Raw genomic sequence first — 27293 nt, forward strand, 5'->3', positions numbered from 1 at the left:
AAATCTTATGAATAAATGATAAAACCAATTAACTTTCTTAAAAAATGAAAAACTTGAGTAGGCTTTTCACACACAAAAACAAGATAATCCTAGTGGCCAACAAGCATAGGAAACAGTGCTCAATGTAATAAAATATTAAGAAAATGTAAATTAAAGCCACAATGAGATACTGGTATATAGTCACCAAAATGAAGACAACTTCATAAAATTCACAATACCAATTGGGGGCATATGAATGGATCGACAGCTCTCTCATTCACTTGTGATGGTAATGGAAATTGTACAGTCAGTATGTAAAACTGTTATCAGTACCTTCTATTCCTAAATACATGCATATCCTATGACCAAGCAATTAAATTCCTGCTTAGGCACCTCATAGAAATTCATATATATATATATATATATATATATATATATATATATATAACATAGACATGTACAGAACAATCATTAAGAATAATTCATAATAATCCCCATCAATAATAAAACAGGAAATAAACATATTATACAATATATTTATATAATGAACTATTATACAGCATTGAAATAGAAAAGAGTACTGTTTCTAGCAACAGCATATATCAATCTCACAGATTCATGCTGAGCAGAAGAATCTCAAACACAAAATAGTATGTCCTATATAATTTCATGGTAAATGTCAAAATCAATTGAAATCAATCGAGGTGATAGAAGTCATAATAGTGACTACCTTTAAGGTATATGATGACTGTGGAAGAGGCACAGAACAGGATTTTGTGGTATAGATTATTTTCTATGCCATGCTCTTGGCACTGTTACCTGGTGTGCTCACATTATTTAAAAAATTACCAATTTGTAAACTTAATATTTATAACACTATTAGATATATTTTGTACTTCGACAGAAAGCTTATCTATAATCACTTCTATTAAATGGATAAAATTACTTCTTAGATGACTGATGCAACATTCAACTTGCTAATTAGTGTCCAAATATCTGGTTATATTAACCAAAATTGTTACTGTATTTTAAAGTCATTACAGTTCATAAATCAGACAATTTGTAAATCTTACCATCTTAATTTTGTCTCTTGGGTTATAATATTGCAAGATTTATACTTCAAGTTACTCAATTCCCTTTCAATTTTTTGTAAAGAAATCAAGTTTTAATGGAGGTTTAATTAACGTGGTCCTGATTTAGATATTTATGAGTTATTTGGATTTGTAATATAAAGAAAAATTCTATTAATTACCAAACCATTCTTTTGCACTTACTTAGATAAGTTTATATTTTAAACTGATGTGCCTCTTCATACCTTAAATAAAATAATACATTTATTGGTTATTTACGATGGGCCATGCACCATAAGTTAAATATTTTATCCAATTAACTCATTTAAAACCCATGGAATTCTATGAGGTGGCATTATTATTTTGCTTTATATACAATGAGGAAACTATGATGTAAAGAAAAACCATGCCCAAGATTATAACATTTGCCAGGTGCTAGCACTTGGCTTCAAAGCAAGCTGTCCCTGCAGAAAGTCACATGCCTAACCATTTAGCTTAATGCTAAGGAACTAGTCCTTAGAGGTATCTGCCCTACTTAATTCTAGAGATGGTAACAGTTAAAGATCAATTGTAGCACCTTGATGCTGTCTTTACATAGCTTTCTCCTTATTTACTTAAGTGGTCTCAATTTGTTTCTTATGCATTTAAGTGTTCAATTATGCTAATGCTGTTCTCCAGAGATTTGCTCTTCCCTCTCTCTGCTCTTTGTTTATGTGATCCCAGAGGCTTCCCTCATTGAAGAATGAGTCAAATTTTTCTCCCTGATGAATTAATCGTACTAAGTTTTCTTGGGCTGTATTCTCTGATATTGCTTTTTATTATAACAGAGATTCATGTATGAGTATTCCACTATTTTTGAAATTTTGACAGCTCTTTTCTACAGAGTTCTTATTACTTGTTACACCTGGATGCAGAGAAGTACTGCCAAGTGTTGTTGACATATACTGATGGTTTCACTCTGCTTCTACAGATGTTGCTATAATGCTCAACCTAGTTATCTCTTTGGAGCAACAGATATCGTCAGTTTTTAGAAAACTGTATTACCATTTAAGAAGTATTTTGTTTCTAAGGTCTCAGAATAAGATTTATGCATTGTTTGTTTCCTGTAGTTTAGGCTGATAATGTTTGACTGGATTATGAAACAGATTTTAAATGTTGACTATATTACACACTTCAGAGTTAGTGTCAGCCTTGGGTGTTTTGATTGCTTGCTTGTTTACATATCAGATATGTGCCATGTACTCAGTGATGGTACCACTCTCTACCTTTTATATGAGTGCAGTGCTAAGACTGGCAATAGAGAGAACATAGAACAAAGAAGCATGTTTTGTTTTGTTTGGAGTGGACACAGAATACCACCTATTGCAAAAAGTAAAACAATTACATATTTTGTTATCTTTCAAACATTTTATCTTACCCCTACTGCCATCCTACTTTAATTGTCAAAAATGTTGGTATGTCTTTTTAAAACTGGAGGCAATTAGATTCTTACTATAAAAAAACTATTTTATGTCAATTAAAAGTAAAATAAAACTTTAAAAAATTATTCTGTAAGTCTTCTTACTTATAAGTTTCTCTTTTTTCCTGCGCCTCTATACCTAGAATATAACATCCTCAAAGATAGAAACTATACAATTTTTTTCTCTTCACGATTTTTAGTTTATTCTAATTTCTAATTCTGTCAGGTGGCAGATAATGTTAGTAATAGCATTCCTTAATTAACCTGGCAATTGCATAATACACCCTTGGGTGATGCCTTCTATAGTGAACACAATGGAAGCTGTATGTATATCTGCAGCTACTTCCTTTCTCCATGCCTTCAAGCCCTTTGATTTCTCATTTACCTGAATATTGGAGTGTCACATACTTCAAGCAATGAACCAGCAGAGAAATCTACACTGCAGAGTGAGGGGCCCAACCACTAATTGAATCACAATTATGGGGAATGGGGAATAATTAGCAACAGAACTCTGGGCAGTAAAGCAAACGGTTTGCATTAAAGCTGTCTCTTGGCAGGTGAACAGGTCTCAGCCTCTGGTTTAGGGTTATGAATAGTAAAGGTGGGTAAGACATGGGAAGAACTCTTCAATTGAAGTGAGTTGCTTATTAAGAACCGTACTGATTGCTAATCCCAGTTTTGTAAGCTAGTTCTGATGGCAATTAGAAATAAACTACTTCATTCTTAACTGTAGGCAACTTTATTATTTTGCATAAAGAGCAAAAGAACATTATTTCAATCTATAAAAGAAAAAGACTGAGGAAGCAGGCCAATAATACAGTCAATATGTAAGCAAAGGAAACATGTTTGGAAGAGTAAAGGCCTGAAAGGGGCAGGGGAATTTGTTGTCTGGAAAAATCAGAAGCTCAGTTATCAGAATAGGGTATGAGTTGAGAGTCAGACCACAATAAGGCTACGCTGATATTCCCTAAGTATTGGTTATAGCTCCTCAAATAGCTCACAAATAATAGTCAGAACTGACACCACAAAGGGGCAGGACCAGGCCTGCATACTAAGGCCATGTGATTTCAGCTCTGGAGAAATCGATTCAGAGACTGGAAAAATAGACAGGGCTGAAAGATGGGAAAAAGGACTAGTTTTATCTTTTTCCAAAGGACATTTTATTTCCCAAAGTTGTATCAATTCCAAGAAGAAAATCTTGGACTTAGAGAAAAATAAAGTTTAGAAGTTGTCCACAGATTTATTTTATCATTGATATCAACCTCAGTATTTAGCTAGATGAAAGGTTGCTGTACTGTTTCTTGCCCATTGACTTATGTATCTGGGACTGATTTTAATATCAGGGTGAATTCAAGTCAATGCTTTACAACCAATATCTTTAACATCTCCTGATCATTTTTGCTTTTCATCCTGAAATCCAATGGTGCATTTTATTCATAAATTCTTCATCACTAGAAATTTTCTAGACTAAGGAATGATGGTAATCCCAAACTTACATAATGTGGCATTGCAAATTTTGTCATATTACCTGGGACTAGATCCTCTATGTTTCAAGGATTTTGCCGTAAAGCTATACTTATGGGACATTCTCTACATAATTTGGTTTTAGTACTTTCAACATTTTGAACGCAGTTTAAGAACACTTTCTTAATCTAACAAACAGTACAATATTTGAGATGCTAACTTCATAAAAGTCTTCAAGTTTCCTGTATGAAGGACTGGTACAATTAATAATTTTGCTTAATTTATAGCCTTTAATTATATCAATGAATATAATCTAATTCTTGCTTTATTATTTCTATTCATTATGTAATCATTGACAATAATTTAACAAGTGTAATGTTTCATATTCCTCTTACAAGTTTAATTACCTGACAGATCTGCACCTCCCAATTTCACTAAATTAAGCAAACAAGAATGTGACCTTCTGCAGCAATGTCAAAACTGTAGGTGTTGAAGAGGAACACTCTTAAGTTCATTGTCACATTCAATTAATTTCTGAATTATACCAAATTGATTGAAAAATAATAGAAATTTAATAAATAATTTTACCCTTGTTAACAAAAATATATTCTGAAGTACACTTACTGAATACATATTGTTTTACATATCAGCAGTTTATAATTAAGTTCATCAGCAGAAATTTGATACATGCCACAAATGTAAATTTTATTAAGAATGGCGAATATTACATTAAAAACTTTTACATGGAATTAATAAATACTTGGTAATTCTAAATCAGGGAATGCACCAAATTTAAATAATTGTGTGATTCTGAATAAATATTAAATTTGTATCTATCAAAACACTGCCTTTTATTGCAGTAATTTAAGTAATTGGAATTGCCTCAAGAGTATTTTAATCAACCTCTGATATACATTATTGCCATGTCAGAAAGATGTGTTTAAACTAGCTACAAACAAAGTTCATGCTGACAGTCTGGCTGCCTAGCACTAGTGTAGTCAAATAAGGGTAAACAAAAATGTACATGTGTTCCTGGGAAGAAACCTCTTTAAATGCTTCTCTAATGAAAGAGGTTCTAACTATAAGGCTTGAGAAGAAATGAGCTGCATATCTAAAAGTCATTTACTTTTGCCTTTTGTATACCTCATTCAAATGATCTCTTGTTTTATAGGCATAATCATTGATAGTTTGTCAATTGGTGTATCCTCACTGCAGTCTAGTTACCAACTGTGGACAATTCAGTTTTTCAATGAATGTGAGTTTCTCATTAATAGTGATGCTGATTACTAACCCTAGTTTTGTAAGCTAGTCCTGATAGCAATTAGAAATAAACTACTTCATGCCTTAACTGTAGACAATCAGAACACTGGAAAATTCTGACTGATAAAATCAGTTTATTGACTGATTAGTCTGAATATAATTCAAGGATTTACATTTACAACAGCACAGGTTGCAGTAACCACAGTCCCAGTGAAGTAATAGTGTAACTGGTTTATATTTTGTGTAGTACACACAGATGTAAACAAAATTCTTCAAATAAAATGCTCCTGAGACATATAGTTCTACTTCTCAAAAAGATAGAAATGTACATTACTACATTACTTTGATTTCCACAAGTGTATGGCAGATGCACCTGACAGCAATAACTTAAGCATACTCTGAGAATAACACTATGGTCTAAAAAGAATGTGTGTTCAGAGTTCCGAGCTGAGAAATCTGGGAGTGGCCAACCTGGAGACTCATTCCTTATCTATGAGGAATGAACCCTGGTCCATTACATGGAATGCAGGCCACACAGGAGATCAATACCCTTTCTTTTGGATTAAATGAAGGTTGCCTGGTGGAGGTTGCTAGGGGGAGGGTGCTATGTGAAAATGCTATATAAACTGCATGCTTTTTACAAGCAATTATGGTTCTTCTGTCCAGCCTGCCACCACTGGATCACCAATAAACCCAATTTTTTTTTTTTTTTTTTTTTTTTTTTTTGCTGGCTCTGGGTCTCTTCATCTTCTGGGACACCGTGCCATCCCTAATGAAGTCAATAGGGATCAGCACAACAACTAGCACACCAGCCAGAGGTGGAGAAAACACTATAAGTGGTGAAACAATGGGATCCATGAGATCAGGGAAGAGGAAATCCATGGAGGAAATCTTGGGCAGGCCATCCATGTTTAGGTGGGGCATGATAGCCACTGTCCTTGATGGATGGGGCCTACCATGTGAGTTCAGGGATGCCCCGAAAACGCCGAAGGGTCCAGAAGAGCCATTGCAGGGGGTAGGATCTAAGTGAAAGTCGGATGTCCGAGCTGTGGCAACCATGGTTGGATGGCCACTTCTGACTGCACCCTGAGCAGCCACTGAGGCTGAGCTCACAGCATAGGTAAGAGTCCCTCAGTGACAGGATGAACTGCGACTAGAAAGAGATGCCAGATTAGCCCAGGTTGAAGCATTGGAGACTTTACTGTCTCACCTGTGGGCATAGGATGACAAAATAGAGACCCTGGTTTGTTGGGTAACCCTTTGAAGGGTTGCTGACTCCCATGCCAATGGGTTAGGGCTATCATGACTGAATCGTCTTGGGATCCTAAGTCTTGAGACCCAATGGAGAGCCCTAGTGGGGACAAGAATGAGGAAAGGGATGAAACCTAGAGGTTCCCATCCTCTCTTCCCATCCTGTAGTCACTTCTATGATGGGAGTAGCCCTGCAAAGCATACCCCCACGTAAAAGATGACGGCACACCACAGTGTGGGACTATACTGCTGTGGAATTGGTCGAGCTGGGAAATAGGTTCAGGCAGAAGGGGAGATAGTCAATTGCAGAGTGGTTTCTCCATCTATGGGACATGGGAGCAGAGGGTATAATACCCTCCAGACTCAAGATGAGTAAAATGGCACAAATCACCCAGCCCTGAGGCAGCACCCTTATGATGTTAATAATTAGGATTGGGCCATCCCCTTCCTTAGCTGGATGATTGCAGGCTACAATGCAGCCTGGCCAAAAGAGGAAGACATCCCCATGTCTGATGCTGTATTACAGTAATGATGAAAGATGAAATGAAAGATGAATGACGATGAAAGATGCTGTCTTACAGTAAGCACTCAGCCAATGGTGTATCACAGTAGTGTGTATCCTGAGCCCCTTGATAAGACAGCCAATGTCTTAGGTGGCCCAAGCGGCTTCCAACTTAGGGGAAACAGAGAAGCTGCATAAGCAAGAGATGTGTACTGCTGGAATGAAAGACAAGGGAGCCAAAGGAAAGGATAAGGCCAAAAGGCCCATTAGTGTCACCTGCTGACAAATATCGTGCAACCTGGTAGTGGCAGTGACACCTAGGGTGGAAATAAGTAAACAACCTAATGCTTTTCTAGTTGGATTGTGGCAGAAGCTCAAGCCAGAACAGTGCTTCACTAAGGAGCCTCAGGTTCACTACACACTGCCCCTTCTGCAGAGGGATGGCAGATGCCAACCCCTTTAGACTAGGATGTAGGCCAAGACCTGGGAATCTCCATAAGAGCAATGGTGGTCAGGGTGTCCAGGGACCAGAGGCCATATGTAGAACTAACTGTATATTAGTTACCTAAGAATAAACAAACTGTGCATGCTCTAGTAGATACTGCAGCCTAATGCACTCTCATATATGATAACATTCATCTGTTCCAAAGGCCTATAACAGCAATAGATGGTTTTAGAAAAGGGGCCATGAAAGTCAGATGGGTTGAACCAGTAGTACTAGTTGGGAGACTGCCACCAAAACTCAATGTAGTATACATTGCTCCCATCCCAGAATGCACCTTGGGAAAGGATATCTTATCAGGCTTGACCCTCCAAACAACTGCTGAGAAACTCTCTAAGAGTTACGGTGGTGAAGCAAGTGGTGAAGTGATGAGGGGAACTCAAAACGGACACCAATGGTACAGTTGCCAGCCCTTCAGGGAGTAGCAGTGGGGTGTGGGCATGATGAAATCACAGGAACTTTTAAGGAGTTAGGTAGGCATTATAAGGTCAATGCACAGCCCATACAAAAGCCCCGTAAAGCCGGTGTGGAAGCCTGATAGGACATGGAGAATGACAGTAGGTTATTGGGAATTAAATAAAGTGGTACCCCAATATATGCAGCTGTTAGCAATATTACCTCCCTTCTGACGAGGGTAGAAGCAGTGCTTGGCACACATCATTTTGTTATCAATTTAGCTAAAGCCTTCTTTAGCATCCTCAATGCCCTAAAGAGTCAAGACTAATTTACATTCACCTGGGAAGGAGAAAAACGAACCATTATCATCTTGCCCGGGGGAAATTTGCATAGCCCCACCATCTGCAATGGCCCAGTAGCTGCAGACCTCAGTGGATGGACTGCCCTGGAGTGGGCACAGGTTTTCCATTACATTGATGATATCATGCTAACTTCTGAGTCTTTTTCCAGCTTACAAACTTCAACCCTCAGTTTTCTGTGTCACTTGGCAAAAGAGTATGGGCAGTCAATGCAAAGTCCAGGGTCCGGGTTTATCAGTTAAATGCTTGGGTGTCATCTTTTCTGGTAAGACTAGGCACTCAGTCTGTGTTTATAGATAAGATGCAGGCCTATTCATGTCCTACCACACTGAAGTAGTTGCAGACCTTCTTAGGTCTTATAGAGCATTGTCATCCTTTTATTTCCATCTGGTCCAACTCCTTAGGACCTCATACAACTTAGTCAAGAAGAGGGCTGTGATGGTTAATACAGTGTCAACTTGATTGGATTGAAGGATGCAAAATATTGTTCCTGGGTGTGTCTATGAGGGTGTTGCCAAAGGAGATTAACATTTGAGTCAGTGGACTGGGAGAGCCAGACCCACACTCAATGTGGGTGGGCACCATCTAATCAACTGCTAACATGGATAGAATAAAGCAGACTTGCTGAGTCTTCTGACCTTTCTCTTTCTCCCTTGCTGGATGCTTCCTGCCCTCAAACATCAGACTCCAAGTTCCTCAGCTTTTGCACTCTTGGAATACCAGTGGTTTGCCAGGGGCTCTTGGGCCTTTGGCCACAGGCTGAAGGCTGCACTGTCAGCTTCCCTACTTTTGAGGTTTTGGGACCCAGAATGATCCACCACTAGCTTCTTTGTTCCTTAACTTGCAGACAGCCTATCATCAGACTTTACCTTATGATCATGTGAGTCAATTGTCCTTAATAAACTCCCTTTCATATATACATATATCCCACTAGTTCTGTCCCTCTAGGGAACCCTGACTAATACAAGGGCCCACAGGGATTGGTCTACAAAAGATAATGAAGCCTTTGAACAAGATAAAGACACAGCGAAAGAAATACAAGTCTTGGGAGTTCTATGGCAGTGACAGCCTTGTTAACTGGTCAGTTATCCTGAGGGGCTTGGGTGGGGCATATGGAAGAGGCAAGGACATCAAAGTGTGCCTCTAGGATTCTGGTCCCAATTATGGGAGGAGCTGAAGTTAGATATAGTGTCATAAAGCAACAATTCTGTGCTACACAGTATACCTTTCAAGTGGAGGACATTACAAAGGGGGCCCTGGTGCACCTGGTACCCCATAGCGGGTTGGCTAAAGGATACCTTTCAGAAACCAAAATCTGGGAAACAGACACAGACTGTGGCCAAATGACATGCATACCTGCAAGACAGGAGCATGTTAACTAATAGCCTCTTGAGCACAGAGCTTGTTTTCGTACTTGCTCCTGTCCCCTGTGTGACAACTAACTGAAGGGCAGTCTTTGATTAAAACCACTGAACATCAACAGATTTCCTCCTTTGTACAGCAGGTGGGGTGGGGGTAAACAGGGCCCAGTTCCTGACCAGGCCTGGTACGCAGATGGCTCATCATGAAGCAGTCCTTGCTCTTGGACAGCCATGGTCACCTACCTGTCCACTGATAGGATCTGGCTTGATACAGGTAAAGGACATAGTAGCCAATGGGCTGAGCTGGAAGTGGCCTGGATGGTCTTCCTCTATGAGCCAGACCCAATAGTCCTATGTATTGATAGTGGGGCCATCTTTAAAGGACTCACGATGTGGCTACTACAATGGGAAGCAAAGGATTGGACAGCAGCGGGCCACCCACTTTGGGGCACTGGCATGTGGAAGGACACACATTCAGGGGATGCATACAATTGTGTGCCTTGTGTATACCCACACTGCATCTACACCACCTGGAAATCAACAGGCAGATGAAGTAGCCTGTGTTCATCTCCTTGTGGAAGCCCCCACAGAAGACGTAGCTCACTGGCTGCATATAAAGCCAGGACATCACGGACAATGTATGCTTTAGGCTATAGCAAAGAATCAGGGCCTGCCACTATGATATAAAGACATAGTACACATCTGTTAGCAATGTCCTGCCTGTGTGCAGGAACTCCCCAGGCTCTTGCAGCATGATACTGGACAGAATGCCAGGGGCTGGGGCCCAGTGAAATGTTGGCAGGTAGGCAAAATAGGACAATTGCCTCTATCTGATGGCTGCCACTATGATTTGACTTGTGCGGACACATGCATGGGGCAACTGCAGGCATATTCCAGCAAGCATGCTGCCCAGAAATCCACCATAAAAGGACTAGAGCTTCTGTGCACAGCCTACAGTGTCCACACTGCTATCGACAGTGACCAGTACAGGAATAGGCAGAGGTCCTGGATATCCACTGGCATTTCCACCTGCCATACAACCCTACATCAGCGGGGCTAATTGAACAGATGAATGGACTGTTGAAGCAACAACTCTGGCAGGAGACACACTCTCTGGCTCTGCAGACATGCTGCTTACCAGCAGCCATTCACACCCTGAATAAACAAGTTCTTTCATCAACCCAGCACATATACTCTTCTAATGCAAGGGCCTGATACCACCATAAGGATCCAGGTTGAAAGTATAAGGGACAGAATACCTTTACCCTAAGCTGGTACTTTCAGTAACCTGCTATTGCCCTTGCCACAGGACCTACCCACTGGGGAGCACAATAGTATGTGGCCCTGGAAATGGCAAATCAGCCCCCAATAGTTCAGCTTTTCTGTTCCCTGGGAGGAAGGGCCTAGAAAATCACATAAAGGTCACACCTATTTTACACCCTACTCTCCCTTGTACTTTTAAAATAATGAATTCTTGTCCTCCCTTGTGCAAGGAGACAATCATCTTATAATGGAACATTTTAACTACCCCATTGTCTTACTCTGGCCTTTTGTAATGCACCATGAATGGGGAGGGGAGGCAATCTATTTGATATTATAAATCAGACACCAGGACTGCCAGGGGTGATGCTCTCTCAGAATGTCCATAAATGGTGTGCAGCAAACCTCTTCATCAACTGGGTGCAGATGGTGGTCTCTCTCCAGAATAAAACAGCCTGTTGGGTCTGTGAGGAGCTGCCTCTCTCTTCCACTATGGGCCTGCCATGGCACATCCAAGCAGCTAACCTGAGTATCTAAAGCCTCTTCGATACGTGGTATAATGACTTGTTTCTCTTTAGCAACAACAGCACCTCATGCAGTGAATTCCCCACCATTAAGGAGATGAGACCACATATTTTCCACATAGATGGGGAGAAAATTAATGTTATCCCCACTGTGTGGTAGGCTGTATATGATGAGCTAGGGTAAATGATGGCAGTGCAGACACAGGTAGTGAGTTGTGCACCCTTGTTTGCAAAATTGTACGGCTTTGGACACCTTAAGTGCTGCCCAGGGTGAAACCTGCGCATTAATTAAAACTGAAAGTTGTGTATATATCCCTGATTACTTTCACAACGTAACCCAGGCCACGCAGGCCTTAGGTACCCATGTTTCTGTTATAGAATCTCTGTCTTACAACCCTATAACCATGTGGTTTACTCAACTCCAAAGCTCTTAGAGAAACTTTGCATACAGTATGATTATTATTAAGTGTATTATTCGTTTTTGTTGTTGTAGTTTGTATTATTGCTGTGGCATCTAGAAACAATGCTCCTGTACATACCTGACTCCAGGGGAAATCATGGAAGAATGTTGTGATGACAGTGTGACGCCCAGTCAAGGGTATGTTGGGGAGGGACTGTTTGGCAGATGCACCTGACAGCAATAACTTAAGCATAACCTGAGAATGACCCTGTGTGACAGACACACCTGGCAGCAATAACTTAAGCATCCCTTAACAATGACTCTATGCTCTAAAAAGAATGTGTGTTCAGAATTTTGAGCTAAGGAATCTGGGAGTGGACAATCCAGATTCATTTCTTATCCATGAGGAATGAACTTGGGCCCATCCTGTGGAACTCAGGCCATACAGGGGTTGGAGGAACTTTGATTTCGGTAAAATGAAGGTTGCTAGGTGGAGGGCACTGAGTGAAAATGCTATATATACTTCATGCCTTTTATAAGCAGTTGCAGTTCTCCTTCCAGCCCTCTGCCAATGGACCACCCTCATGTAAGTTCCCTCAATCTACTCTATGTCTTGTTCCTAGGCTCCAGGTCTCTTCTCCAGCCTCTTGGACACGGTACTATCCCTATTGAAGTCAGTAGGGATCTGGCACAACAAGCCATATCTGTGAGCCTGAAACAGAGATACTAGTATTCAGGAAAGCTATTAGAACTTACAGTCTGTGAATTATGCCACAACTGTAGGTTGCCTAAGGCAGTCACCTGGGTTACCTTAATGGTGAGAGTCACTTTGGGCTCTAGAGAATTCTCAAGGTTAGTTTTCAGAAACACGCAGAAAGAGAGAGAATATTAAAAGAAGAAGCAATCACTGTTTGAGCCGGTGACTCCCAAACTTTAATGAGCATAATAATCATGTGGAGGATTTTAAATAAACATTTTTTAATTCCACCCCCAAGAGTTTCTTTTTCAGTAGGGCTGGAATAAGGCCCAATAATTTGCATTTCTAACAAGTACTCAGGTGATGTTATGCTGCTATGTAAAGACCACACTTTGAAAAACACTGGTTTAAGCAGATCAAGCTTCATTCTGTTTCAGAACTTAAGAGTGTAAAAGGGGAAACAAAGATGTAAAGAAATCAACAATTCATAACCCATGAACAAATAAAAGGCAGATATAAGATAACATTTGGGCTGGATATACCTGGATAAAGTTAATACTAAGCTAATTATTCTTTATTATCAATGATTTTCCTGGGATAATCTATTTTCAAATGGTGATGGGCAGTAACATACAATGCTAGAAATTGAGTAGTGATTACATTTACAAAAATCATCCCCTTAACTATCTGGAGACTTTTGCCTTTTCATATAAATTTCAAGATTTTAAAAATTCTATTTCAGTGAAGAATGTCACTGGTATTTTAACAGGAATTGCAATGAATCTGTAGGTCACTTTGGGTAATTCGGACATTTTAACAATATTAGCTCTTCCAGTGCCTGACATGGGCTATCTTTTCATTTATTTGTATCCTCTTCAACTTTTTTCATCAATGTTTTATAGAATTTGTTGTAGAGATCTTGCACCTCCTTGGTTAAGTTTACCCCGGGATATTTTATTATTTTTTGTAGTTATTATAAATGGAATTATTTTCTTGATTCTTTTTCAGATAGTTCACTATTGATGTATACAAATGCTATTGATTTTTGTATGTTGATTTTTTATCCTGCAGCTTTACCAAATTTATTAGTTCTAATGGAGTTTTTGGTGAATTCTTTAGAGTTTTCTCTATATATGATTATGTCATCTGCAAATAGGGATAATCTGGAGAAAAAAGAACACAGCTGGAAGTATAATACCACCTGACTTCAAAATATACTACAGAACCATAGTAACCAAAACAGCATAGTACTAGCATCAAAACAAACACATAGACCAATGGAACAGAAGAGATAACCCAGAAATGAGTCCATGCATTTACAACCAACTGATTTTTGACAAAAATGCCAAGAACACACATGGGAGAAAGAACAGTGTGCAATAAATGGTGTTGGGAAAACTGGATATCCACATGCAGAAGAATCAGACTAAAATCCCATGTCTCATCATATGCAAAAATCAATACTAAATGAATGAAAGAATTACATGTAAGACCCAAAACTATGACACAACAAGGAGAAAACATAGGGAAATTGTTCATGAAATTGGATTGGGCAAGGGTTTCTTGAATAGCACCTTAAGAGCACAAGCAACAGAAACAAAAATATACAAATAGGAGTACATTACATTAAAAAGCTTCTGCAAAGCAAAGCAAACAATAAATGAAGACATACAAAATAGGAGAAAGCATTTGCAAACTATGCATCTGACAAGTGGTTAATATTCAGAATATATAAGGAACTCAAACAACTCACTTCTTAAAAGAAGACACGCAAATGGTCAACAGATATATGAAAAAATACTCGATATCAAAAATCATCATAGAAATTCACATCGAAACCAAAACAATATATCACCCCTCTCCAGTTAGAATGGTTGTTATCGAAAAGACAAAAAATAACAAATGCTGGTGAGGATGTGGAGAAAAGGAAATTCTTACACTGCTGGTAGGAATATAAATTAGTGCAGCCATTTTGGAAAACAGTATGATAATTCCTCAAAAAATTAAAAATAGAACTACCACATAATCTAGCAATCTCATTACTTCATATATATCCAACGGAAATAAAATGAGTACGTTGAAGAGACATGTCCACATCCATGGTTATTGCAGCAGTATTCAAAGTAGCCAAACTAAGGAATCAACCTCAACGCCCATCTAATGATGAATAGACAAAGAACATATGGTACATATATGCAATGAGTACTATTCAGCCATAAAAAAGAATTAAGTCCTGTCATTTGTGGAAATGTAGATAAAACTGTAGGGCATTATATTAAGTGAAATAAGCCAGGCACAGAAAGACAATATATTGCATGATCTCACTCATGTGGAATCATAAAAGTTGATATCATAGAAGTAGAGAGTAGAATAGTCATTGCTAGAGGCTGGGGAGGGGAAGAGAAAGGGGGAAGCCAGGAGAAATTGGTCAACAGGTATGAAAGTACAGTTACACAAGGCAAATCCGTTTTGGTGTTCTCTTATACAATAAGGTGACCAAAGTAAATAGTAGTATAGTGTGTATTTCAAGGTAACTAGAAGAAAAGGATTTGAATGTTATTTTCACAAATAAATGATGAATATTTAAACTGATGGACACAGTAATAACCCCAATTTGATCATTATACAATGTATACATGCATTGAAACATCATATTGTACCCTATAAATATGTATAGTTATGTGCCCATTATGAATAAAATTAAATAAAAACTGAAATGGAAGTAATTTTTTAAAGTCAATCCTATTTTGAAGTGATATTTTTGAAAGGCAGCTTTCCACCAAATTGTCTATATAAGTTAAAATTCTTTTTTAATTAAAAAATCTCTTATTAACTTTTTTAAGTGAGATAATTTTAAGCAAAGGAAAAAATATGCAATTTTTGTAACATGACCATATGGGCTTAATCCTTCTCAAAATATCTATTTAGAATCAGCAGGATTTTTAACTGCATGATGGTAATTATTTCATTGATTTGACAGAGGTTCCCACAGCTACATACCTTGTCCCCGTGTTGACTTCTCAACAATCACAGTGAGCTATTGAACACCTGTCGGGAAGGAAAAAGTGTAATGAATTGTGGGAAATAACATGAATAAAATGCCCTAAAATCTAACACATCAATGCCTTACAATGTGTTTTAAGTTTCTCCCCTCTTTTATATTTCTCCATCTCTCCTTATCTTTCTCAATATCCTACCCTCTCCTTTCACAAAAAAAAAGATGAACAGATACTGCAATCCCAAAATTACACCTGATAAGGTGCACTAGATATTTCTCCAATTCTCCACCTTTTCCATGTCCCTCCTATTTCCTTATCCTGTTTTCATCTTTGCCTTTCGTAGTGACCAACAGCTGGCTTTGACAGGTGTAGTGGCTTATCTTACTTTCATAATTGGGGCAGTCAATCAAAACAGGCAATTAAAACTGTACTTTGATATGTATCTGTATGCATCAACATTTAATGTATTTCCCAAGGGGCAGCTGAATCTAAAGGTGATGGTAGTATGAGAAAAAATATATACACATATACAGGATGAGTACTGCTTATCTAAAATGCTTGAAATCAGAAGTATTTCAGATTTAAAATATTTTTGGATTTGGGGATATTTGCATTTATATTATAAAATATCTTGGGGATAAGTCTAAACACAAAATTTATATTTTTCATATCCTTCTTACACATATAGCCTGAAGGTAATTTTTATATTTCATAATTTTGTGCATAAAATAAATTTTGACTGCAATTTACAACCTGTCACATGGATCAAGTGTAGAATTTTCCAATTGTGGTGTCATGTCAGCTCTCAAAAACTTTCAGATTTTGGAGCTCTTCAGGTTTCAGATTTTGGAGCTCTTCAGGTTTCAGATTTTTGCATTAGGGATGCTAAACTCATACAGGCATACCTTAGACATAGGAGTTTGTTTCAAGACCACCACAATGAAGCAAGTCCCCCAATTTTTTGGTTTGCCAGTGCAAATGAAAGTTGTTTACACTACACTGCAGTCTATTAAGCATGCAATAGCATTATTGTTAAGAAATATTGTTCATGCCTTAATTAACAAATACTTTATTGTTAAAAAAAAAGCTAACCTTCATCTAAGCATTCAACAAACCTTAATCTTTTGCTGGTGGAGGATCTTGCCTTCATGTTAATGGCTGCTAACTCATGGTGGTTACTGAAGGGTGAAGTGACTGGAAACTTCTTAAAATAAGGCAGCAATGAAGTTTGCTGCAACTATTGACTCTGCCTTTCATAAAAGATTTCTCTGTAGCATGAAATGGTATTTGATATCATATTATCCACAGTAGAACTTCCTTCAAAATTAGAGTTAATCCTCTCAAACCCTGACTCTGTTTATCATTTAAGCTTTTGTAATAAATTTCTACATTCTTTGTTGTCATTTCAACACTTTTCATGGCATCTTCACCAGCAGTAGATTCCATCACAAGAAACTACTTTCTTTGTACATCCATAAAAAGCAACTACTCATCCCTTCAAGTTTTATCACTAGATCATAGAAATTCAGTTACATCTTCAGGCTCCACTTCTAATTCTACTTATCTTGCTATTTCTACCATATCTGCAGTAATAAGGTTTGGCTGTGTCCACACCCAAATCTCATCTTGAATTGTAGTTCCCATAATCCCCACTTGTGATGGGAGGGAGCCAAGGGGAGGCAATTCAATCATGGGGACAGTTACCACATGCTGTTCTCATGATATCGCACTCGTAATAGTGAGTGAGTTTTCACAAGATCTGATGGTTTTGTAGGGGCCTTTCCCCCTTTTCTTAGCATTTCTCCCCCTTTGCTCTGCACTTCCCCTTCCTGGCGCCTTGTGAAGAAGGTGCTTTGCTTCCCTTTTGACTTCCACCATGAGTGTAAGTTTCCTGAGGCCTCCCCAGCCATGCTCAACTGTGAGTCAATTAAACTTCTTTCCTTTATAAATCACCCAGTCTGGGGTATGTCTTTATTAGCAGCATGAGAATGGACTAATACATGCAGTGGCTTCCTCTATTGCAATCTTGAAACTCTCAAAGTCATCCATGAGGTTTGAAATCATGGATTATTTCATGGATTATTTCATGGATTATTTTACTTTGCCAGATACATTAGAAGAATCATTATCTATGGCAGGTATAGCATTATAAATGTATTTTTTAAATAATATGACTTCAAAGTTGAAACTACTCCTTCATCCGTGGAGAAGGATGTTGTGTTAGCAACCATGAAAACAACATTCATCTTCTTGTGTATTTCCATTAGAACTCTTCAGTGACTAAGTGCATTGTCACTGAGCCATAATATTTTGAAAGGAATCTTTTTTTTCCTGAGCAGTAGATCTCAACACTAGGCTTAAAATACTCAGTTAGCCATGCTGCAATCAGATGTGTTGTAATCCAGGCTTTGTTTTCCTATTTATAGAACACAGGCAAAGTATACTTAGTGTTATTCTTAAGGGTCCTTGGATTTTTAAAATGGTATCTGAGCACTGGCTTCAAGTTAAAGTTACAATCTATATTAGCCCTTAACAAGTGAGTAAGTCTGTCCTTTGAAGCTTTCAAGCCAGACATTGATTTCTCTCTACCTGTGAAAGTCCTAGGTGGCATCTTCTTCCAATAGAAGACTGTTTCTTCTACACTGAAAATCTGTTGTTTAGTGAGGCCACCTTTATTAATTAGCTAGACCTTCTGGATAATCTGCTGTGGCTTCTATACCATCACTTACTGCTTCACCTTGCCCTTATTATTATGGAGATGATGTATTTCCTTAAATCTCATGAGCCAACCTCTGCTAGCTTCCAACTTTACTTCTGCAGCTTCTTCTCCTTTTTCAGCCTTTATAGAATTGAAAAGGGTTAGGTCTTTGCTCTGGATTAAGTAAATATTTTGGCTGGTTTGACCTTTTATCTAGACCATTAAAACTTGTCAGCAATAAGGCCTTTTTGCTTTTGCTTTCTTATCATTTGTGTGTTTATTGGAATAGCATTACTAATTTCCTTCAATAATTTTTTCTTTGTATCCATGACTTGACTAACTGTTTAGTTCAAAAGGCCTAGCATTAGGCTTTTCTTGGCTTTCTACCTGTCTTCCTCACTTAGTTTAATCATTTCTAGCTTTTGATTTAAAGTGAGGGTCGTGCAGCTCTTCCTTTCAGCTGAATACTTAGAGACCATTTCTGTGTTATTAATTTCAATATTGTTGTGCCTCAGAATAAGGAGACCCACGGAGAGAGATAGGAAAAAGCCTTTAGGTGAATCAGTCAGAACACACACAATATTTATTCATTAGATTCACTCTGTTATATGGCTATATTTCATGGTTCCCCAAAACAATTAAAATAGTAACATCAAATATCACTAATCACAGATCACCATCATAGATGTAATAATAATTAACAAGTTTGGAATATTAAGAGAATTAACAAATTGTGATGCAGGGACACAAAATGAGCACATGCTTTTGGAAAATGGCATTGATAAGTTTGCTCAATGCAGGGTTGCCTAAAAACCTTCAATTAGTAAAAATTCCAGTATTTGCGAAGTGCAATAACATGAGGTATGCCTAGGCAGTTACAGGTAGCCAATGATAGCGACAGACATGGATTCCAGGGAAGGTAATATGGGAGACGTTTGATAGTTAATTGATTAAAATTGATCAATAATTTAATAGATGGCATTTAGAGAAATTTAATAGATAACATTTAGAGAAATGAGAATTATTATTGTTACTGTTGTTCTTTTTACTGCTATTTTTGAAAGAATATAATTGTAAGTCAAGAAAATGCAGATTATCTATAGTGCTCACTGTTATTGAGTTATTTCTCCATGAAATCAGGTAGCTTTAAAGGACAATTAAAATCTTTAGTAGTTTGAGAAGATTTATCCATGGTAAAATATGGAAAACAAACTTTAACATATGATCTCAACAGAGGCAGGCATAAGAAGAATTATTATATAATTACTTTGGATTTGCATATTACAGATGCAGAATGATGGCTTAGCAGATATGGCAGGGTCAAGTAGAAAAAATGTAAAAAGATCACAACATAGAGTTAATGTTCTTAATACATAAAGAGTACTTAAAAATCACAGAATGATTCTTTTAAAAATAAGTAAAGAATGCAAGAAAATTTTTAAAAGGTATTGCTCAAAAATATAAAGAAATTTAGACTCACTTTCAACTAAAGATATATAAAATGAAATGAGAAACCATTTTATTTTTACAATCAAAATGTCAATAGGACAATTTTTAAGAAAGATTTAATTCCAGTCCCAGTCATTTTGTACAAAACATATAGCTTCCCTTATTTCTTGTATAATGAGGAAATTAATGATATTTTCCAGCATAATCAGTTTTGTATAAGCACTCTCATACATTAGAAGTAGAAAGAAAAACTCATATGAAATTTCAGTAGGAAAATTTAACAATTTGTGCAACAAACTATAAAATGTAAACATTTTTTTGGAATAACTTTCCTCCATCCACACTGTCCTCCTAAAAAAATCCTGTAAAAATTGCTATGCATGGATGTTCACCATAATTTTATTTATAATAATATGGTTAACTAAAATATGGAATGTCCACATTGTGAAATATGTTCACTATACTTGACATATGTATTACTGTATTTGAAATGTCCAGTAAAGGAATGAAGTAATTTATAAAGCTAACATAGATATATGTTTATTGACATGGAAATAGAAGCACAGTATATGCTATTGTGAAAATAATATCCAAAGCAATATACACATTGTTCCCTATTTTATTAAAAAGCTATGTTAGAAAATACATTTGAAGACATTATACGTGATTTTTTCTATATCTATTTGGTGTGAATTTTCAATGGTTTTGTTAATAACTAGAACAAGTACTTTTTTTCACTTAAAAATAATCTTCTCAGTCATTTCTATAACATTGGAGTCTTTTTTTCCTAAGATCAAAACAAAAAACTTATGATTACATCTTCAATTCACCCAGACCAATAGCATCCACTTAAAACAACTAGTTTGGGATTTGTGTGTGTACAGCAGTGGTTGTGTTATTATGTCACCTGCTGCCTTTGTTAAGAGATGAGTTTATTTAGGGGGTTGAGATTTCTTATTGTTAGAGACATACAGGTTAATATTACTGGAATTAATCATTCTTAATAGAGACTTTAAAATAGGTAAGAAAAAGGTTGACCCAGCATTGATTTCTTTTAAGGTTTATAATATTTCCATCTGCTTGAGAACATTTTCATCAAGTTTGTGGAAAATTTACTGAAAAATAAATCTTAACACAATACCAGCTTATAAACTATCACATTTTTGTCTAGAATAAAATATTATTTTATATTAACATTTCACAATGACCTTTTAGCAGTCTTATTATGGACAGCTCTAAAGCTAAGCTGTCATGTTAATATAAGTATTGTTGGCAAATCATTTAAAAACATTGTTATTTACAAGGTTTGTGCTAGAGGATTTCCTATACATTAGATGACTTTCAAAATGATAAGCTGCATTGTTAACAGTTAATAATAGAAGTTAGCAGTAAATATTTCTCTTCTTAGACCCACTTTTCATTGAAAAAGAGATTTCTACAGAGCTCGCTCCAAAATGGGATTGAAATATACATATCTGGTCCATTCATCTACACTCATTTACTCACTTCTTCCCAAGAGAGGAAGAATGGCTGATATGATCTTACTATCCATTGGGTCATGTAGTCATGTATCTAATGGACACAGCTAGGGTTCTATATTATCCTGTTATCATTGCTACTTTCTATATTACTGTCTGCCCATGAGTCATTGAGATAAGCCAAATACTTGGGCTTTTAATAATTGTTTTTAATCTGCTTAGGGTCCAAGAGAACATATGAGTGTATAGATTTCAAGGTTTTGACTAGGGAAGGAGAAGAAAACTCGATTCCAGTCTTGCTTTTAGCCACGATCTCTACTTTTGGATGTTGCTGGTTAGGTCGCCCTCCTCTTTTCTCTGTGATGTCATTATCTATCACTCTTTTCACCTCTCTCACTCCTTGCTGTGCCACAAACATACAAAAGCTATTTCCTTTGTCTGGAAATTCCTTACCAAGGTATTCATATTCTGCCCTTCTCAGTTCTGACGATATCAAGATATCGAAGGTTAATAGGTGACATGGCAACACAACCACTGCTCCACACACAAAGTCCAAACAAATCATTTTAACTGGATTCTATTGTTGTGGGTGAAATGAAGATGCAATCATATTTTTTGACCACTCTATCGAAGAGTTACCTCCGTGCCCCTCATGCTCTAGTCTCCTCAATCTGATTTATTAATTTTCCATAGAGCTTACCACAATCATACTTTTTAAAATAATTAAGTCAACCACAATTGAATTGTTTGATAAATGAAAAAAAAATGAATGAGACGAATTTTTAAAAATGGGATATTGGCTAGTCATTAATACAGAAGGCAGATGGGTTCATGTTTGCTCTCTGGCTTATTTCTATGCTTTATTCATGGGTTCCTGAAGCCTGAAACCATAATCCACCAGCATTACCTCATTTGAAATTGATTCTAGATTCAGCATTATAAAAATGCTTATTATGGTTATGGGTTTCAGGTACCACAGCCATAAGGGAAGGATAGATTTTTTGAATAAATATAAAGAGGATAAGTTTCTTTACTTAGAAAGGGAACATAGCATCTTATTGAAATTAGGTGGAGAGAAAAAATATATATTTAATGGAACTTTGCAAAAAATAGTGCAAAAGTAAGAACTTAAATTCATAATCCAGGAATTATTGAATCTAAAAATAAATAAAGAAATTTTGCTCAAAATTCAGTAAAAAATACTTCAAATAACAGATTTTTTAGAAAGTAAAATAAAATGAAGAAAGATATGTTCATTGAACTGGGATAAGAGAAGCCCACACTTGATAAAAAAATTTTAATATATGAAAGGAAAAGTAAGTATACCTACACGTAACTCATGTTATTGTTTGAACTAGACAAATGGAAAGTTGACACTATCCCAAATTGATGGAAAAAAATGATGAGGGGCACAGTCTCAGAGTTATCTTGAATAAATCTTACAAACCAGTCAAACGTCAAGAAAATATTGACAGATGCCTCTCAACAGAGGCATAGAGTAATTTTAATCCCTGTTTTCATGACTGGAATGACTGCTCCTGGGAGTTATTAAAAACTTTTGGATTTGAGAAGTGTCCTCAGCATGGAATATTTCAATCATTTGTAGGTGAATTGAAGGCTACAGATGTATTATAAACAAAAAGCATGTATTTCACATGCCCTGAGGTAACATTGTTGGGAAATATTTGAAGTCTAGACTCAAAGGAATATACACCGAAAATGACACATACACCATGAAGAACAAAAAACAGACTGCAGGCTTGAGTTACGAGCTGCCTTGCCAATAGAGATTCCTTCTGTAGAGTATTACCCTACATGAGGAAAATGGGACTGAGACAATTCCCATACACGATAGGTGCATTTGCATTCAGAAGTCATAATCTTCATATGTTTTTCCACACAGGCCTCCATAAACATAATTCAAGGGAGGATGCTAAGGCACATATGTCTGTTCCAAAAGGCAAAGTAGAAAAGAAAACAAAGAATTACACCTTTATTGAGCAAATAAATTCTACTCTATATTTAGTGGAGAATAATTTAGGCCAACTTACGAAACAAGTAAAATATTGTGAAACCACAGCTGAGTTGGTTTGAAAAGAGTGGAAATGGCAACTGAAAATTAGAGGCTCATCCCTGAATTTCGAAGAAGTTGGGAGTGTCTTCAATGCCATACACTGAAAGAGGAGGTTGTATGCATACATAAAAAGCTTCCCAGAAATAATGAAAGAATTTTGTAAAACCAAAAATTGTGATTGTAGATTTTTCCCAATGGGCATAAATTAAAAGAAGTTTTCCACAGACACTCCACAAGCTGAACAGCGTCCTGGTGGCACTACAATATTTCCTTTCATGTATTCTTTCTCTCTTTTTCTATATAATTCCAGCATTGTTCCTGGAATATAACAGCAACATTGATCTAGCTAGTGTCTTTAATTTGTTTGGGGAATATAATTGGATTTGAGAGAATAGATACAGAAGTTAAAATTTTTCTCACATCTTCTAAATGTTTAGATGGAGAACTTGCCATGATGTTCTTATGTTGTATCCTTTTTCTAAAAATTAGAAAATATTAGCACTTTATGGTTGAAGTAACTCAAATATAGAAATTGCTAAGGAAACTCCTTTTATTTTATTGGAAGAAGTGAGGATGGAACTTTTGTGCAAGGAAGAACTATGAAGAGGATAAACATGAGGCTACTCATATTTATTCAGCCATTCATTCTATCAAAAATTATGTTCAGGACTAACAGGGAAGAATAGCATATGTTCTCAAAGCATATAACATGATTTGTAACCATACTCTGTAGCTCCAGGACAAGGTCAGATTTTCATTTCATCATAGTAAAAAACCTCTTTACTGATTTTCCAACAAAGGAATTATCAATGGACTAGAACCCCACAAAAATTTAATACAGAAAGTGTTACTTTGTCACATCAATATACATTGATTGACATCTACCAAAATTGTTGTTAGCCTAGAAGAAACAGCAGCCAAGAGAGATGTATACATTTTCTATAGCTGCTAAAACCAATTACCACAAACTTAGTATCTGAAAACAAATCAATTTGATTATCTTACAGTTTTGTATTTCCTTAGTCTAAAATGAATCTCACTGGAATAAAATCTAGGCGTTGGAAGGGATAGATTATTTTCTGGATACTGTAGACAAAAAAAAAAAAAGAAAGAAAAAAAAATCTACTATCTTGCCCTTCCAGCTTCTAGCAGCTACCTGCATTCTTCGGGTCATGTTCCCTTCCACTATCTTCAAAGCTGAAATTGCCTGTCCAGTCTTGCTCGCCTCACATCACTCTGACACATTCCATAGTCACATTTCCCTCTGACTGTCTTCCACTCTTGTGATTAAATTAGACCCTCCTGGATAATACAAGATTATCTCCCTAAAGTCAGTTAACTGGAGACCTTAATTCTATCTGTAACCTTAACTCTATTTTGCCAGGCAACATAACATAATCATAGGTTCCTAGGATTAGGACATAGACATCTTTGAGTAGTGGGAAGTTTCATTGTTCTGCCTACCATGAGAGGACTTCTACATATTAGGTGGATTTGTATGCCTACAGGCAAGACCAAGTAGGAATGTTTATTCCTGTTCAAAAAGATTCATTAAGAGAGTGAGACAGGATCTCGCCTTGTCTCCTAGGCTGAGTGTAGTGGCACAATTATGGCTCACTGCAGCCTCAAACTCCTGGGCTCAAGCAATCCTCCCATCTCAGCCTCCTGAGTAGCTGGGACTTCAGGCACGTGCCACCAAACCTGGCTAAGTTTTTTGTTTTTTTGTTTTCGAGACAGGGTCTTGTTATGTTGCCCAGGCTGGTTTCAAACTCTTAGACTCAAACAATCCTCCTACCTCAGCCTCCCAAAGTGCCGGGATTAAAGGGGTGAGCCACCACACCTGGCCAGTTTAAAATATACTCTTAAACTTTGTGTCACTATCCCACAATACAGTTTCATAAAACAGCCAAAACCGGCAAATAGATAATAATGCTACAAAAACAAAGTACAGTGTTTCTAAAAAAGGCAAAGATGCCATAAAGTTCTGTAGTATTTAAATGGGAAGATTTTATTTGATTCGTGGGATCAGCATTATTAAGGAGGGTTGTAAAGGGGTACTTCTAAGTAATTTGTTTTTAAGTGTCATTTTTGACTAGTTCATTCAATTAAGAATTGAGAGTCAGCATACTTAAGTAGAAAGAGCAAAGACTTTAGTGTTTTGAGGAACCTCGAGAATTGAAATTCCAGATGTTCTAGTCTTCTCTTATTTCTACAAGTCTTAATCTCTCCAAGCCTAAATTTACTTTCTGTAAAGTAAGGAATATAGATCTAATCCACGGAAATGTCTGTAAAATTAAATTACAGATTAGTATCTAAAGCATCTAGCACACTTCTTACCATAAAATAAATTCCCACTGAATAGTAACTATTATTTTAAGCTACTATCTAAATCCCATTGTATGAAATTTTATTTATTAGACATATACTTTGAAAATATCAGGCCTTCCATAGATGCTAATATCTTCTGCTCTAGTTTCATTAGATTACGTATGCCTGTCATTTTCACTGAGAATATTCTGAAATCAGAATAGGATGTTATACATATGAATTTAGGCATAAACTCCCACAAAGTATCTGATTCTTTTGAGAAGTATATTGATTGAAGGTTATATTGTGTTTATATTCTCAAGATGCAAGTATTTACAGTAACAGTAGACCTATTACAGTATTGTGACTTTGAAGTATTTAACCAGTACAATAATGTTAAATATATTAGATGATTATGTGTCTAGGAAATTATGATAGCATGTAAAAATAAAATTATTTAAAATAGGAGAGAGGCCGGGTTCAGTGGCTGACACCTGTAATCCCAGCACTTTGGAAGGCCAAGGCAGGCAGCTCACTTGAGGTCAGGAGTTCAAGGCCAGCCTGGCCAACATGGTGAAACCCCCCATCTACCAAAAAAATACAACAATTAGCCGGGCATGGTGGTGCGCACCTGTAGTTCCAGATACTCGGGAAGCTGAGGTGGGAGAATCGCTTAAACCCAGGAGGCAGAGGCTGCAGTGAGCTGAGATTGCACCACTGCACTCCAGTCTGGGTGACAGAGTGAGGCCCTGTGTCAATAAAATAAAATAAGAGAGAGTGGAAGTAAATTGTAACATAACTAGAAGTGGCAAGGCGGACATATGCCAATTTTTCAGCAGGATAGTTGTCTTTAAATCTAGTGCTTCTTGTAGTGCCTGGAACATCCTAGATATTTAAAACAAAACACGTTATTGGAATTGAAGTCAGAGTTTTCATCGTGTTCATTATATCTTCTTATACTGCAATTGGCATTAATTGGTCCTTAGTAAATGGTTGTGGGAGTTGTGACTAACCTGAGATAAATGTGAGACTTATGTTTAACTTTTTTTTGTCTTTTTTTTTAGTCCTGTTCATAGTTTGCCAGATTCTGATTTATTATTACCTTTTTAAACCATTGTTTTTCAATATATGCTTTTCATTAATATACCTGAAATCTTAATACGAAATCAGACTAGTCACCAAAACAAATAAACATTCAGGCCAACATTCATTCAGATCCAGCCTAGCTTCCACATCATCTGTGCTACATAAGAGCATTGCAAAAGTAATAATATTTTATGCTTTTGTGTGTCTTGTGTGTTCAAATAAAGGGATGAGTTTTATAGGGGCACTAGTAGTTTGTTTGTCACAGATACAAAGGAAGCAGGAAATATGTTTTAGTGGCATGCCCAGCACCTTGAATTAGGCTGTATTATTACCTCCATGACACCTATTGCTCTTTCTGACACACTCATGCATAAAGTGTGTAGATTTCTCTCAGCTCGTCAGAATCCAAACAGACTGCATGAGCAAATTATCCTTTCATGCAATGTACGGTAGTTTCTATAAATTACGGACATTTTCTAATTACGTTTTTTTTTGAGTCATGGTTTTTCCTTGGTTGCTTCTGACTAGAGAGCTTCATAAAAACTTTCTCTCTCTCTCATCCACTTTGTTGTTTTTCCATTTATCTTCCTATGCAACTTCTAACCATGTAGTGCCTAATTTGTAGAAAAGGACAAACAGGTGGACTGTTTGAGCTGTGGCCTTGAAGTCAGGTTCAGTGAGAAAGGGGACAGGCCAACTGACTTCTATGGAAAGAGAG

General features: G+C 36.9%; 1 long non-coding RNA gene across 1 annotated transcript in view; it reads right to left on the bottom strand.

Moving 5' to 3' along the window:
- Positions 1-27293, bottom strand: part of LOC134759449 (uncharacterized) — a 485506-nt gene that overhangs the window by 199430 nt on the left and 258783 nt on the right. Inside the window, exon 2 of the long non-coding RNA XR_010135663.1 lies at positions 15485-15532. This is a non-coding gene — a long non-coding RNA (uncharacterized LOC134759449). The remainder of the gene's footprint in view (positions 1-15484; positions 15533-27293) is intronic.

The sequence above is a fragment of the Pongo abelii genome, chromosome 1, assembly GCF_028885655.2.
Source record: "Pongo abelii isolate AG06213 chromosome 1, NHGRI_mPonAbe1-v2.0_pri, whole genome shotgun sequence".
Classification (NCBI taxonomy): Eukaryota; Metazoa; Chordata; class Mammalia; order Primates; family Hominidae; genus Pongo; species Pongo abelii.